At 35.7% G+C, this 18,167-nt stretch overlaps 1 long non-coding RNA gene across 1 annotated transcript in view; it reads right to left on the bottom strand.

The window, feature by feature from the left end:
- The window catches only part of LOC125699394 (uncharacterized), a 323,127-nt gene that overhangs the window by 173,192 nt on the left and 131,768 nt on the right, over positions 1-18,167 (bottom strand). Inside the window, exon 3 of the long non-coding RNA XR_007379529.1 lies at positions 15,994-16,153. This is a non-coding gene — a long non-coding RNA (uncharacterized LOC125699394). The remainder of the gene's footprint in view (positions 1-15,993; positions 16,154-18,167) is intronic.

The following is an 18,167-nucleotide window of genomic DNA, read 5'->3' as shown; positions in this document are numbered from 1 at the left end:
CTTTCAAAAGATCCCTGTATCATGATAGACTGGAAGAAAACATGTTTTAGTTCTGGTCTACATTTTTGTTAGATCTATTCTTAAAACAAAAAAAAAATAAGAAAAAAAAAAAGGAAAGAAAAGAAGAGTAAAGGTAACTGAAAAAAAAAAAGTCACATTACCTCACATCTTACGAAAAATAATCTTTTTTTCCCCTTTGCTCTGAATTATTGCTTAATGGGAAACCTAACTTAAAGGATAAGGACAGAATGATCAAAAGAAAGAGGTCATGAGACAACACCACAAAACCTCAGAAAAGTTTTGTTTTCTTAAAAAAAAAAAAAATCATGGCTATTTTGTTGGTCAGCTGGATATATCTGAGATACTTACGTTCTGTAAGATGGAGAGCTGATTCCAATGTTTCAACCAATTTAAGATTTTCTAAGACCTAACTTTGTAGAAATACAAGCAATTAAAAAGGATTTTCCAGAAAAAAGATACTGTGCTAGTATGTGCCAAGAGATTAAGGAAACAAATACATATGGAACACTGGAAACCTCAACAATGTATCAACTACCATAGATTTCTGCAGCTCAGTAATCAACTAAGATGACATGATTAGTTCGAGTGCTATTTCAACCAATCTGCCAAAAGCAGCTATTTAATAGTTATCTATTTAACAAAATTGGATAAGAGAAAAAAGTAGAAGGAATACATTTTTTGAAAATGTATTCAAAAAACAATAGAACAGGAAGTAATCCATGATTTACCTGAACACGAGTTCTCATTAAAAGAAAGGTAAATACCTCTGAATGCAGATGTATTCCATGCCATTCTCTTTATTACTTAATTTTCCAGGTATCTCAGCATGATCTAAATAAATTATGCTGACAATACAACAATATAAATGATAAATCAACACCACAATTTTAGTGATATATAGCATGAAATGTAAATAATAACCAGTACTGCTAATTGGCTCACTACCTGGCAACAGATCAGTAAGTAAGCAATTTCACTGGTAATGCTTCAGCTGTACACCACCCTAATCATTAAGCATTTCTAGCTACTAAGCTTTTTCTACTATTTTGTTTAAGAAACTGTACTGCATCATAAGAAATTATGCCTGAAAAAAAAAGTCATGTTGTAAAAGAATATATATATATTTTTTTAGTTGTTCATTGACAATATCTGGATATTACAAACCAACTCTTGCTACATCATGTGGCAGAAGCATTAGTCAATGCATTGCATGAAATACCAAATCAGAACATGTTTTTCTTGGAAAGCTAAAATAGAATTGAAAAGCTGAAGCTATTTACCAGCCTACGCAATTATCTATGTCTAGAAGAGTCCAGTCTTTGCTTCAGGGTTTTGTTTATTGTCCAAACATCAAAGATGAAAACAAAAGGGTAAACCCTGCTTTCCACCAGAGGCTGAAGATCTCCTGATGTCTGATCCAGGACTAAGAACACTTATTTAACCCAGGAGGTCCTCACTGTTACAGAGCAGAGGTTTTCTTCTATCAAAGGAGTGTAAGACCCAGGCCTGGTACTGCCCTGTGAGGCCATGTGAAGACTCTCACTCTTTCCTAATCTGTACTAAATTTCAGCCCCGTGGTGGCAGATGTTGTTGAAGATGTTGCTGAATTCATAAAAGTCACAGCAGTATGTCATCTAGTTCAGCATCCTATGACCCATAACAAACAGACTTCATGGCTATTTTAAAGAGGAAGACAAAATGACAAAACCCCAATGGGTCACTCACCAAAACATTTTCATAGGATAAACATAATCTCTCATTTTCTTACTTTACTTCATTTTACCTGTGAGAACTGCCAATATGCATGTTCCATTTAGATATGTTTTAGTCAGTAGATTGGCTTAATCCTGCCATATTTTTCATTCCAAGGACCTAATTAATCAGTAAGTTCCATTCTGCAAAACCTCAAAAACACCTCCTTACCAAATTTCAGTTTGTTGGCACACCTCATTGTTTGCACTATGGAACAAAGAGAAGAGAGAAATCAGATTAACCCTGAGTAAATCACTCATTTCATCTAAAATCGTACCCATATTTTCATTCATTTAAAATGAGTTCTCTTATTTGCACTCTTTATTTGTACACAAACTTCTCTATGCATCTGGATATTTTTGATTATTCCTGTATCTTTTCTGCTTGTACTACACATTTTCAAGCAGGAAGGTAAGAATTCAACTGTTTTCACTGCAAGAGGATATCACTGATAGGTATCACAATATTTGCACTATTATTTTCCAACCCATTCTTTATTCATCCAACCATTTTGCTGCTACTAAGACCACCGCTGTGAAGTGAGCAGCCTTTTTTATTGAGCTGTCTGCAGTAATGATGATCATAGGGAAACCCCATCCCCAATGAAAGAAATGGCAAATCTCCCAGAGACTCCAGTAGGATCTGAATTTCACTGGAGGCTTTGCTATCAAGTAGTTATCATTAATTTACAATTCAATCAATGACTATGAACAGCACAAATAATTCTATACAATTTGCATTGCAGGGAATTGCACTGCAATCAAAACTCTGTATATTTGCCTTTCTCCAGAAATCCTTCAGGAGTTCTATGGACTTCACTAATGAAAAATTGTTGTGTCTATATTTCTGTTTCTTTGTGCCCCTTACACTCCTTTTTTCTACCCTTACATTACAAGTATCCAGCAAACATATCGAGCAAGTGATTGTTAATTCAGTGTATCTGAAAGCCTCCTATTAACTTTTTCGTATGCCCAATTCAGGACTGTTCTCCATTCTTCTAGTAGCATTATTATTTCTTGAAGCAGGCAAATGCATTTCATTAACTCATTTTTTTCATGCAGCTGTCAATTCCTTCGTGAATGTAAACATTTCTAGCAACCTGAGAGACGTGGTTTATGATGATTTGCCCAGTCTTACTTTGTGTGTTCACTTAGGGAAATCTTTAAATTATTGTTGCTAGTTTTTTAATCCAGATAATCTTTTTTTCTTCCTGTTTCTGCTGAACCTAAATTCACAAACTGATGAACAGCTTCTTCTCCAGAAATAGAATAAAGAACAAAAGAAAAAATTGACAGCTAGAAAGCTGAAGGTTACAGTCCTCATTGCATATCTACAAGTGCATCTCAGCAATTTATGATTCTGCTTATGGCACACTTACATATAGTATATTTAAATTAATTTGAAAATGCTGTGTGTTTGCAAAATTCTCTACCATCTGCCACTTATTTAACTGTCAATTTCAGAATTAAGCAATATAGGCAAGGGAGTTGAACATAATTTCTATTCCAAAATCTTACTAATATTCCAAAGCTTGGTAATATTACCCACAGGATTTCTTGATGGAAAACCATGGAAGTAGACACTGATGCAACCACATTACCGTATGCCTTATGCTGAGCAGGTAGTTTTCAGGACATTAGGTATTAGTACATAAATCTGCCTGTATCGCATCAGAAGTATCTGCTTGCTTGCAAATAATCTCAGACTTTTAACATAGACCGCAGTGAACTACACAGACATACCCTAACATGCATATTTCCGAAGTAAACAGGGAGCAGTGAGCCCTTAGGTTGAGTTATTCAGTATGGATCTTACTCCATCTTTTTCATCCTATGGGGATTCTCTATTTCTTTAAGTCTACAATTTAATGAATCTAATAAAATAAACAAATCAGAAATTAATTAGGAATTAATATGGTTCAGGAATGTTTAAATTAAATAAGTACTTGTGTTTTAATAAATAGGAGCTTAGTATGTATAGTACTTTCTCCTCCAGTTTATACTTCCAGTTATACTTCCAACTGCTGAGATGACAATTATAGCCAAACTCAAACTCTTAACAGCCACAAATTCAGGATGAAACACATCTCTGGTGTTCAAAATATCCTTTCCTGTGATGGTAATACAACACAATATCTGCTAAAGGTAAGGTCCTGTCTAGTGACACAACAATAGCATAACTATTATGTAACCTGTAATTATGATGTAATTCTATTATTTAGAAGAAAAAAAAAATCAAAAGTTAACTCATCAAATATAAACAAGTAATGAAAAAGCACTATCAAGAATACTTTTTTTCTTTAGAACATTAATATACTGGGATATCAATGTCTGCACTTTTTTAATTTCTCTATAAAATTAAAAATATACATGGGGTGCTTTTTCTTTAAATGTCTTTTCCAGGGAGAATGAAATATATATATCTGGGGACAGAGCCATACCGCCTTGCTATAAATGGGTGGATGCAGGAAGAGCTTTCACATTATCCTTCACTAATGAAGTAGCAAAGTTAACTCCCCCATTATTAAATCCATGCTTGTAGACACTAATATTCATGAACGTACACAATACCTAGCAGTATATATGTTCTCTGCTTTCAATCACAACAGGTTTATTTTGTTTAAAATTTTTAATTGAAGTCAAAACATTTTTGCTTTTGGTATAGGCTGGCAGCAAATAAAATGATCCTGATGGATGGCATAAAACTGTTAATTATGTTTTGTTTGCTCTATTGTTAGTGTATTGCTTGTGTGGTTAAAAATTAACTCTATGATCTTATTTAAAACAATACATGTGTCATTTCAGACATTCCTAAAAAGGATGCTTAGCAATAATAAATAGGTTTACTTGTCAAGAGAAATTTGCTAACAAAGTGAATTCAAGCATTTTAAATAGATAAAAGAAAGCAACGATGAATTACACCAGGATAATATTTTGTTTCATTTTTTAAAAAAATTAACATTCCTCTCTTGTTTTTATTCATTGATGAGTTTTAGATAAGGACAATAGATAAGCAGATAAGGACAATAAATGTTTGATGATTATATGGGTATTCCCGAGTCTCTAGATAACCTTAAATATTTCAATGTCTGAAAGAAGTGTCAGGCTGTATCAGAATGTCTGTACTGTAAACACTAATAACAATGATACGTATTTCTTGAAGGATTTGAAAGTTAAACCATCGAAGTTATTCTTAAGCAGGGTGCACAGCGGGGAACACATCAGCAGTTTCATCTCCACACACAACGATGCAACAGAAACAAATAGGATTTTTGAAGTCAAATGTGTAGCACATCTGTACATAAATCCACAAACAACTTAGATAAATGAACAGTCAGTCAAAACATATCATGCAGATGCCAATCTACACTGTTTCAAATATTCTAAACTTGACTGAACCACCTCAGATAACAGTTTTGAAAATCTGCCCTTCTGAACTAACTTCTCTGCAGCTATGTCAATGAGGTTCTCCATGAGTGCACGCATTTTCCTAGGGACAACGTACATTACAAATCTCATGATCTAAACAGAGATTAATATATTTGTCAGAAAATATGTATGCTTTATCAGCACGAATTTGCTCTAACGTATACTCTGATTTCCCAAGACAGATGAAGTAACCTGAACAAAATCAGTGTTTTCCATGCTATGTTTTCTGTGCTTTTTTTTCCATCAGTTTAAGAATTTTATATAGGTTACATTTGCATCAAATATTTGTTTTTCCTCTTGTGAAAATGCTTTTTTTGTTGTTGTTACTTAGAAACAAATTCACATTTAAGAAAAACCACTTTGCATTCAAAACCCACTTGAAAGAAACCAGAAGAGGCCAAAAAGGTCCCAGCATAGTCTCTGAAAAAGGAAATCCCTAGCTACAGACAATGAAGAAAGCCTAAAAAAAGAACATGGCAGTAAAGCAGTCACCACCTCATGGAAGAGTTTCAGTGTGTTCCAAAGCTGTTTTACAGCCAGTGGGTACTGCATGACCCAGTGACAACAGGGTGAACCTAATGGTCATAACAGAGCTCACCAGAAGATCGAAAGTGTCAATACACAGCAGTGCTATCGCGACCAAGAGTGCATTTAAACCTCTGTAATATAAAGATTTGCCAGCACCGCAACTGCGACAAGAACAAGCAAAGCACACAGAGCCAATGTCTCGGCTGACAGTGCATCTACATGAATATGTAAGATCTGTTTAGGCACTGTCAGAAAGGCTGTCATAGAATGGTGCAGTGAGGGGACTTGGAGATACATTATGGGCATTTCAAGTCATTGGAAAACTCTAGCGTCCAATTTTGAATGTTGATGCACTCAGTAGTAGAGATGGAACCACTTCCTGACAGAAAGTCCTTCTACATTCAAAAACATTCCAGAATAGCCATTTTGAGGATGGAAAAGATGTGAAAGGGAAGCAAATGCAAAGCTCAAGACCTTCATGAAATGAAGGTGAAAGCAATGATATAGCATGAGCCTGTGGACTACAGAAAGAGCTGAATCATTAATAAGATTAGTCAAAAGCTTTCAAAGCATTGCAGATGAGCTAGCCACTATTAAGTAGCACACATCCTTAAGCACATGCCCAAACTTTTGCTATCTTTAGTGAAGTTTCTCCAGACCTCAGTGCACATAGGCTCTTTTACAGGACAATACCTTTAATATAAATAACACAAAAAAGCCCTTAGAAATTGCAGTTTGGGTTCTTTTCTTTATTTTGTTCTCCTTTTCCTTTTTAATAGTATAACTTATTTCATCACCTTTTTGCAAAGCCTTAACAGCATGTTATCATACTGTTTATACATGAAGACAGCACTGTGGCAAAACTTGTTATTGATCATGTTTTAAATTGTCCGAGGAATTCTCTGTAAGACTTACGAAAGAAGTTAGGTGTCTTTTGTGCAAAGTATTCTTTTATTTTCCACTTCATTTATTTTGCTCAATGAAATGTGTGTATACATTCAACCACACAACATTTTAGTACCTTTGAACTATTTTTAACAATCTTTTGATCCATATGTGGACATAGGAATGTTAGGAATGTAAAATATATACCATCTTAGACATTCAAGCATCTTAAATCAGCTAATAAGTTAAATATTTTGTACATTCTAGAACTGAGATTTGAAAAGATAAAAAGTATTTAAGTATTTCTGATCTGCCCAATCATCCCCTGAAGTATAAACTAGTCATTTCCATATCTAAAAATTAAACTGACAAAGTACACATCAGCAAATATGAAACGAAAATGTGAGGAAAATCAGAGAGCTTCCAATGAATAAATAAACAAACAGCAAGCAAGTTGCTTGGATCCAGTAATGAGGTATTTTTACTGTGGCTTTTGTTTAGTCTTCTTGATCTCAACAAAATAATCTCACCCGCAGGACATAAGAGTAATTTGTTTCAGATCTTAAGTCGCACTTATGACTATGTTTGTATTCAAGCATATCTCTGAAGAGCTGGGTTAAAAATTACCTGCCTGCTTTAGTCTTTCCTAAACATAACTGCATTATGATTTCTGGATTCCCTGATGAGTTTGATGAGTTCACAGCTACTGAAGGCAATTGTGCATAGCAATAAAGAAATTTGATAAACCTCTGGAAAAAAATATATTAATTAAATTAATAATTAAATCTGCCAAAAAACATTTATAGGAAGGTATGAAAGGTGTTATGAGTAAGAATATGGTATTTTCTTATAAATACAATAGGTTTGCCAAAGTAAATAACCCTGTGAGTTACTTACCTCATAATGTATTTAGTTATATTAAATGGATAAAGTACTTGATCATCTCCCAGGATAATAAAGCTGGTGGTATGGAGAAAAGCCTCCATGGGATTAAGAGAGAGTTAAAACATTTCAAATATGCAATTAAAGGCATTCTAGCATGCCTGTGATCTCTGCTCTGGTTTCCTGCTTACAGAGAAGGAAAACTGGCTCAGACCTCCTAGACTAAGACAAGAAGTATGCAAAATCGAGCAGTCTTTGTGCCAGCTCTTGCTAATCCTTTTCAGTATGGTTTGCTGCTAATTTGTCATGGCACATATTTGCCTTATGTCTAATTAGCATCAAATTGCAAACTGCTATTTGCTAACAATTTGTTGCATCAATCTGCTTGAAAATCTATAGTTTAAAACTGGATTGCAGCTTATTCTGTCTATCAAAACTCCAATTTTCATACACATCACAAAAAATTATTTCCCTCCAAAAAGCACTGCAGTACTCTATTGTACAAAGAGGCCTACATTTAAAAAGAAAACCTTTACAGAGTGCTATTTTTTGTTCCTTTGTTTAATCTTCCATTTATATTTTGCCATAAATTGTTTACAAAAGGAATTAAATAAAGAACAGCATGTGCTTTGTTTTGAATTAGATTTAGTTAAAATTGCATCACTCTTAGACTAGAGACAAAATTATCATGTATACTTTAGGGGTATATAGGCAAGATTCTTGCAACCAGAATTTTTGACCTGAAACTGGACCTCTTTAAGAAAATTTCAGCCAAGGAGCTTGCCAGGTTTAGCAACAGGCTAATTTGGTCTGTTCGACACCTTATGGATATTTTAACAAATGAATAGCTAAAAATCTTTGTCACAAGCAAATATTGTTGCAAAGACATTCATCAATGAAACTGCAAGTGATGGGAATCTTTCTGTTTATAAGATTTACTCCCCTGCTATGCCTCATTATGAGCAGATGGAATACTCCTGCTGTATGCATTGCAGGGGATGGATAGAAATGTGTCAGTACAGGGCCTGGACTATGAAACTTGCTTGATAAGTAACACATGATGTTCTACGCAGCCTCTTCTGCTATACCCCAAGGGCAACACAAGGTCATCAAATAAGCATGGCTACAATCTGCTTCTCTGGAAGCAAGATTTCAGGCCACTGAAGAAGATGCTTCATATTTAGCCATTATGATGGATATAAAATGGCTTTCCCATACCACAAAACAATTTTGCAATTCTGAAAACATTTCATCAGGAAATAGATGAACTTAATGTTAAGCTGAACTCTGCTCCCAGTGGTAAAACCCTCAGATGGACATAGAGTTTCAGGAATGCTTAAATAAGGGGATCAGAACTACTACTGAAGCACTAGAGTTGGAGACTGGACTACCTGGTCTCCTGGCATTCCTTCCCACCTGAATTATCATAAGGTCTGACATTTTACTTAATGAATATTCAGCAATGACTTATGTTCAGATATTTTTCCTGTATTCTTCACTTTCTTTCTAATCAAAGAAAAGCAGTACAAATGCTTATTGGTCAGTACTGCCTCCAAACCACACTGAAAGGTTGAAGGAAAAAACTACTATTAACTGATAAAAACGAAGAGTAAATCTATTTAATCCCAGTAAGATCATGTGACAACTTCTTACTTGTATCACATTTAAGTTGCTTTTCTTCAGCAACTGGCTACATGTTTATGGGCTCAATTACATCTAACTGTGAACTAGAGAAAAAAAAAAGAAAAAGAAAAATAGAAGAAACAGAATGTAACAATGAAAATATCATAGTGAGCACATATCACCATAAACAACTGACATAAGCACAACTATGGGGAAGAGTCCCCATTATGGAAATGGTTATAATGACACTTATATGAAAGTTCTTCAGGGTTCCTATAAGATAAAACCCAGAAGTTCCAGGTGCAGCTTATTTCTCACAGTAGAATAGCAAAGAAGCCAGACATCCTACATCTCTATAAAAATACAATGAAGAAAAAAAATGGGAAAATCAAATTTTTTTCAGTCAAGCACTTAAAAGTATGCATTGTGGACATAATTAGACATAGTACATCTAGGTCAGCTGAAGAGGCAGGATTCATACACCAACAATTTATACAAAACTTTTAAACAAAGCTGTGTTGATTGGCAGCTCCCTAACTGTGACTCTTTTCAGAACTGGTAAAACCAGGAGAAATATACATTTTACATAGCTCTGAAAAGCAACCCTGCACTTCATTTGAGAAACTCCAAAGGCACTGGATATAAATATGGGAATGCTATATTCACCATTTATTAGTGGCAGCTCTGCTGGATTTCCAGTTGAGATCAGTTGTGGGATTTCACTACTCGTTCTCATTAACAGTTATGGAGCCAGAGAGCAGGACTGAGGTTAAGTCTAACACACGACATGAGACAGTAGTGATATTATGAGTGCTTCTCAATTTTTTCCCAATTTCAGGTCTAAATGCCTGCACATACCTCAGATTAAACAGTTTGGATCAAAAAAAAAAATATCTTTTTGAGGTTATCATAACTACAATTCACACAATTTCTGCCTTTAGTTTATTCATTTACTTATTCATTCTACATCATAAACCAGATAAGGCTTACTTCAGCAACAGATTACATAAGAATTACTTTAATTTAGTAATTAAAGATAAATTAATTATATTTCCATTTAGTCATGCTGTGTTTGGCAGAACATGCTCTGAGGTTCCACTGTCATGATTCAGTTATTACAAAAATCTCAGAAGCTATGTAACTAACACAACATTAATCTGTCCATTAAAAAGTACCTCCAAATGAACCTAAAGTATGAACTCTTTCTGCCAGTAAGAACTTGCAAAACAACGAGAGACTAACACAGCTGGTAATGCACAAACCAAGGTGTATCTTAAGTCCCAACACCAAAGTCCCAAAACGCCAATACCACCGTAAACTGTTTTCTGTTTAAGCAACCTAGAATTTAGAATTAAGCTTAACTCAGATGAGTGATTGACATTGTTCAACATTCTCATAGCAATATTCTTGGAAATGTCTGGCATGCAACATATGCATATACCTCCTTATGCTTTAGTACAATGCTTGTAAAGTATCTTTTGCAATACATTAAATGGTTAATCCAAGTGAAGGATAGAAGTCTGCTGCCAGGTACCAGACTTCCTTTTTCTCAAGAAGCATGAAATTATCCATGCTCAGGTTCCCAGATTTAAATCATACTCATGGCTTACAATGGAGGTTTTATACTTCCTACGATCTTCTTAAAGAAAAGACAAATATCCAGTTAAGGAGCTTGAAAAAAAAACTATGGGAAATACTACAATGATGTATTAAGTTAAAATCATTAATGAAAATAAGTTCTCTAATAGAAATAAGTTTGCTTATTAAAAAAAGGAAAAAAAAAAATATGGTTCGTGGCAATGTGTAAGACTCAAAGTGTTACTACAATTACTTTTCAGTTCCCAATCAAATAATGTGCTATATTCTATATACAAGAGAGCCTATGAGTTTCTTTCCTAGTCCCCTAGAATGCTAAACAACAATATACTTAAACAGAAGGTACTTTGGCCACAACAACCCCAAGCAAAGCTATAGGCTGGAGGCAGAGTAGCTGCAAGATTGTGGAAGAAATGGACCTGAGGGTGTTGATCGACATTTGCCTAAACATGAACCAGCAGTGTGCCCAGGTGGCCAAGAAGGCCAGCAACATCCTGGCTTGTATTAGAAATAGAGTTGTCAGCAGGGGCAGGGAAGTGATCATCCGTCTGTACTCAGCACTGGTAAGGCAGCATCTTGAGTGCTGTGTTCAGTTTTGGGTCTCTTACTTAAAGAAAGACATCGAGGCACTACAGCATGTCCAGAGAAGAGCAACAAAGCTGCGAAGGGACTGGAACACAAGCCTTATGAGGAGAGGCTGAGGAAACTGAGATTGTTTAGTCTGGAGAAGAGGAGGCTCAGGGGAGACCTCATCATTCTCTGTAACTAACTGAAAGGAGGTGGTGGTGAGGTGGGAGTCAGCCTGTTCTCCCACATAACTAGCAATAGAACTGAAGGGAATAACCTCAAGTTCCATGAGGGGAGGTTCACGTTGGATAATAGGAAAGGTTTGTTCTCCAAAAGAGTGGTCTGGCTCTAGAATGGGCTGCCCAGAGATATGTTCAAGAAATGTTTAGATGTGGTACGAGGGTACATGGTTTAGTGGGGTTATATTGATAGTTAGGTGAACGGTTGGACTGGATGATCTTGGAGGACTTTTCCAACTTCAGTGATTCTATGATTCATGGTTTTCTCAGTTAGATTCAGTAAACGCTGTATATTCATTCCCTCTTCTCATTCAGATTCTAATGAATGCTTCTTTGCTGGACATCTACAATGCAGGACTGCAAGTACTTTTCTCCTTGTCAAATACACTCCATAAAAATACTATTGTCCTGCTGATTTAGTATATACACACACATCTAGTAAGGAACAACCAGCATAGCCTGACAAGTACAGTCCTGTGTGGGATTTTTCTCCCATGATTATCAGAGAAGATAAATGAAATTTTCCAACACAGCCATATCAAAGTCCACAACACATTGGTATGTGCGGGGTTTGCAAACAATAGAAGGAGGATCTGGAGAGGAAAGTTATTTTTGCATTCTAAATTATGAGAGAGAACCTTGAAACACTGATAGTGGAGGAAGCATTTTCATTAGATATGTTTCACTTTCTTCCTAAGCAATCCACTTACAGAAGCTGTATGTTGTTACATGACATATTTCCACTTTCCTGCAGAACCGCCTGTGATTTTTTGAATGCTGTTTGTTGTTACTGCCTTTCTTCTCCGACACAATGCACCATTTTTTAACCTTTTCAGTAACCCAGTGACACCTCTGGAATATTACAGTATTCCTGTCAAAATGTCTGGTCTGCAACAATAAACTTTACATTGATGTCTTGCTTTTCGGGAATAATTACACCGTTCCTTAAATGTTAGCCTATTTACTATTTGTGCAAAAAGATGACAATAAAATCAATGGAACACAATTCCCAAATGTATATCAAAGTCTTTTGCAATGTTAATGGATTAGTGTGTCTATAGAGGTGCAAGATCATTTTGTCTCAATGCTTGGATGTGCACATGATATGCACTTCCTCAAAGCTAAACTTATTAACCCTTATCTGCTGAGCTCATCCGTTCAAAAAGTTAGTTTAATCTCCCTGCATTTGTCAGGATTCCATTTTTTTCAAGTCAAGCCTGGGAATGCTGCCCATCGATCAATAGGTGTATGATGAAGGAACTTCGTCCTGCTACCTATGACCAGCGGCTGTTTTTTCAATGATTCCGCAGGAGTCAAAAACTCAACAAAGCGAATCGCGGATGCTGTAAAGGGAGCATGCTGCTCATGTCTGTGACCACTGTATGCAAAGCTTGGCATTAGTCACCGCCAGGCCGCCTCTGACAGCCCTGAAGTGAGGGAGATTAATGTGAGGCAGGGGCACTTTATTATTGTCATTCTGTTCTTTCACACTCTGCCTCTGACTTTCAATTTTGCTCCAGAATTAATTGTCTGCTCCCTACAGTATGACTGATGTAGAAGGATACAAGTAACATAGGCACCTGGTTCTGGCCTTGACAATCTGACTCGTTGTTGCAGGATGTATTGTGTACAGTCAAATTCAGGGACAGACGGGCATCTTTCAAAAGAAATCAGCCAATGTTTTTTTTTACTTCAATCAGATTTGACTGTAGATTATCCTTCCCTAAGACGATTTTTTTCTTGTAGAGATGCTAACAAAATGCCAGTGCCATTATTAAGCACCACTGCCGCTTTATGCAGCCTATGAGGCCTTTCTTTCTAAGCTCTTCTTTTTATGTTTGAAAGTAGTAAATTAGTCATGTAGTAGTGTTAAATCCCTGCCCTCTCAGAGTTAAGCATTGTTGTGAGAATATTATATATATGGTATCTTTGACAATATAAATACATGGCTATGTAAGCCAGTATCATTTACTATTTATTGTACTAACAGTTCCAAAGCAAATTACACGCAAAGTAAGACAAATATTTGAAGATCCTGTATCTAATAGAATATCTACTGTTCATCAGACTTAAATGAACCGCTGTACAAAGAGATCAAAGAACATCTTCACTAGAGAATTGAGGACGGAAAAAAATCACTTTCAGGATGGAAAAGACCATACAGGATCAGTCTTTGAACATGAATGTCTATCTATCAGTCTGGTTTTTTTTCAGGTTAACATTTGATGATGACAGATGCAAAGCCAGTTCTACACCGCAGCAAAAGAAGGCGCTTCACCTTTATATTTAAAAAGTCAACGCTGGCTAGTAGTCACAGACATTGTTACCAGATGTACAGGCAAGAATATCAATATTTGTTATTCTAAAATAACGTTAACTGTGGTACATTTGGGAAAGATTTCATTTTTCTTGCCAGATACTCTATATGATCATTAATACTTTCAGTTTGATTTTATAATATTTGGGCATACTAGTGATAAACTTGATAACAGAATATATAAAAATAAGCAACACAGAATGTTCTACTGCTTAATGTTTCTTCCTTATTAGATGGGTGGGATTCAAAAGGATCTCAGGAATTTCTTCCCAAATATGCTCCCTGAATAGAACACACAGTAAATTATTCTGCTCTATCTCATCTATTTCTTCAAAATGACTACGATACTATATTAAATGGTAAAGAAATATATAATATGCTGAACTGTCTTCTATCCTGGATACCACAAGGAAAATGACCACCATTCAGTGAGGACAATCCAACCTCATTACTTGAATGATTTATCACAATGAGCAAAATGTAAAAACATAACTGGTTGCTTTTATGAGAGGAAGCAGTTTTTCCCAATTGGTAGGGTTTTCCTGGACTTTTCGGCAAGGATGCATTTCAATATTCTCAAAACACACAAAAAGCAATAAGAAACTGCCTCTTTAAAAAGGTATGTGGGTAAATGTTGTAATATCCTTCAAACCTGACATTAAGTATTCAAATGTTACTTAAGCAAAGTGTGAGCAATTAAATTAATCAATCTTCCCAGCCATGTACCGAACAGATGTTCAATAAATCCTCTCTGCTTACAGTGTGGGAGAAAGAAAGTCCACTTTTAGCTGTCCTTCAGTGATGACATCCCTCAGCCCGTCCTTTCACAAGGCCTCATGGGCCGCTGCCAGGCAGTTCTGCTGTGTTGTTTCTTTATTATAAATAACAACAGACCACCTGGACTACCTGCAGTACCTGGAAGCTGAGGTTTAATGATCCTTCAGGCTACATCCTCAGCTCTCTCCTGATCCCAGATAATGGGACTGATGGGAATGGCAGAGGAGTGACGGATGGCAGTGACAAATGACTCCAGATAAACATGTGCTGACAACGAGTGAATATGGGGCAGTGTTGCAGAAAGGTCAAGATAAAAGTATTTGCTTGACTTTCAAAGTTTCTCCATGAAAAAGCAGTCGGCATCCTCATATTGTTACTACCAGATAGCTTTACCAAGCAGATTTGTAGAACACACTGTCAAATTATTGCAAATCTGGCAAACAACAATTCAAGTGGGATCAAATGCTCCCACCTTTCAGTAAAATTAGCCATCTGCAAAGCTAGAGCAGCTCTGCTACAGAAACATACAAGAACCTGAATATTTGCAATTTTCAGTGTTGAAAGCCACTAGCAGATGCACACATGCCCTCCTGGTTTCACGTGCCCGTTCTGTTCTGACCAGGCTCCCATCCCAGCCTCAACAGTGCTCTCTCATTCTCTCCAGCACAAGGAAACGTGACTTTGCAACACAGTTTTTCTGCCTAATTATCACATGAGATGTCTCCTTAGCAGAAGTTATAAAGTTCACCTGAAAGTCCCGTGATATAAGATTTGATTGTTATAAGATACGCCATCAGATCTGTGTTAGAATTTTTACCCATTAAGAACTAATGTTATTTATGGCACTCCCCCAGCTTTAAACAACAAATCCTATTGGTTTATATGATATACAAGATGCATCTCATCATCTTAACTTTTTACATGTTAATATCATCTGTGATCAAATGAGTCGACTGACATTCAAATGTAATGGTTAAAATTTCTGCACCACAGATATACAACTTCAACCTTTTGAATGCTGCCATTCCATATATGGACTTTATCCACATTTTAATGAGGCTTTAAAATCTCCAAGATTAAGCTAGTATTTTATATAGAACTGCCTGCTTTTTATGATATCCTGACATGTTGTACAACATTTGTGACTATATTGATCCTTATAAATTCAGCATCTATATATATTCATGGAAAGTATGCCCCTCCACATTCACTACATAGAATAAATGGGGTGAGGGGGGTGGGTGGTTCTTAAATGATTTGCTCTGCAGTAGACAAGTAAGGAATATTACAGTAGCACTGTTGCACAATTTAGCAACACTTAACAAATTCAACTACCATGCACAATAAAGGAATGCCAGCATTCTTCCTCAAATCTTACCCTATTTCACTCTCCTTCTGGCAAGCCTGTTACAAGTCCTGAGGGGGTAAACTGTGAGGTTCTCACACCTGGGACAGTTATACATCCTCATGTCCTCATCGCCGCCTGACTGCAGAGACAAGCCTTCCTGTGTTTCTCTGCGCTCTTTCATGCTTTTAATCTAAAGCAAATGATTGCAAGAAAAAAAAAAAAAAAAGAAAAAGAAAAAAAAAAAAAGCATTATCACCTTGGCAAGGCATCAGGAGTTTAAAAAAAATAAATAAATAAAAGGAAAAAAGAAAGAAAAAGAAAAAAAAAGCAAGAAAAAGTCTATGGGCAAATTCATCTTCCATTGCTACAATCAATCTCTCACCTAAAGAAATACACAATAACTAGGCAGGAAGGGGCCAAGATTTATGGCCTAGAAACATCTACACTGACCAGCATACACCTAGCCTTCTTGGCTCCCTCCTCGCCAGAATGGCTCTTTCTAACAGTTACAATGATATACTGTCTCTCCCTACTGTTTTACAAGTACATTAGCTTTATTTAATGAGATCTCTGAGTAATTTAACAGATGTATATAGGACATAAGACTAGAAAAACTCTTGCTACTCGAATATTTTCACCAAGGTATTCTAGGGGTAGATAATCTCTGCTACCATGTTATGTTCCTTGAAATAGTGTTATTGGAATTTTGAGAAGGTTTTAAAAAATCATTTTAATAGAAATAGAATATTATAATCAAATAGAATAAAGCAATATTCAACATTTGCTTGTATCAAGACCATAAAAATCAGGATAAATGCAGCTATTTTAGATCCTCAAAACTATATATTAAGAGGCCTGAGAGAAATTCCAGTTCACAACAACTGGTTGGCTCAATAGGAAAGCACTTGAAATACTGCATTCTGAGTTGTTGATTACTGTATGAAGTGTACATAGCTGTTGCTTCCGATAGTTCTGCTTTCTGTTATCATACATCTGTTTCTGGACTCCAGGCAATGCTTAGAATGGCTGCTGTTGTCCAGCAAACTAGTTTTAAATAATACTGTTAGTTAGTAAAATATTAAACAAAAAAGACTATAATAATAGATTCTACAATAACTCCAATAATCAACCAATTAATAATATTGAGAGGTAGTAATAAGGAATTACCTGTTTAAAATAACGTTCAAGCAATTTTTCTTAGTTAAAGAAAGAAGTTGCATAAATTTCATGCTTTTGTCTGTGTGTTTTTGCAGCAGCACAAAATCCATACAGTGTCTTAATGTTTTCTCATGCATTATATCTTTAAACTTGATTAAAAATAGAGTATTGCCCCAGATTCAGTAAATGACTTCAATGAACTACATTAAAAAAATTCAAAAACTTCAATTCTACCCAGTGGTGAGACCAGCACTAATTGAGCTTAGTGGCATTTTTCTGTAAATAATGTATAGTCTCATTAAAGAAGGTTTATTTTAGTTTGAAAATACATTTCTTTTTAAAATTATTTTAAGCTGAAGGGAGTGGGGGAAAGGCTGAAAGCAGTATTAACTATTCTGGCAAAGTGTTAAATGTCCTTCTGGTTTACAGAATATTGTGTTAACCTTGAATTAGACCATATAACAGTTCCAGAGCATTTATACATCACTACCTATAGAGGAATAGGATGCTTACAAGTATGTTGCAACAGATATGCCTCGTATTCAGAGCAGAAGCAGGTAAATATCTGACCAAATGAAACATACTGAATGACACTCTAAATACTATATCACATCTACTACAGCAATAATGGTTTCTTTTTTAGAAAGCAACAAACTTCAAGTTGGGAGCTTCAAAGATAGGTGTTTCTTTATATACTAGAAAAACACTGATCAATTTCAGGGTACAAATTTATCAATACTGATGGCACAACATTATACTACAAGTCAAGAATGCACAAAATTTCTGCTGAAGCAGAAAAGAGAGTGGGAGAACACAAGCTGGAATACAGAAAATTCACTGCATGAAATTTCATTTCTTGAGAGCTATAGATCAAGTTGTATTTGTTTAATGAGGTTGACACTAGAAAGATGTATAGAACATGTCAGACACCCAGTACCAGTGCGTTCTGGGAAAAAGATAACATCTGAGAATCTGACCACTCACTTCGTCTTCTAGCCAGACTTCTCTATCTACTGGTTCTTTGGGGGATTATAAATGAGAGGGCA

The sequence above is a fragment of the Lagopus muta genome, chromosome 12 (genome assembly GCF_023343835.1).
Source record: "Lagopus muta isolate bLagMut1 chromosome 12, bLagMut1 primary, whole genome shotgun sequence".
NCBI lineage: Eukaryota > Metazoa > Chordata > Aves > Galliformes > Phasianidae > Lagopus > Lagopus muta.
Note: the sequence above shows the minus strand (reverse complement) of the source record. Positions and strands in the feature narration are given on the sequence as shown.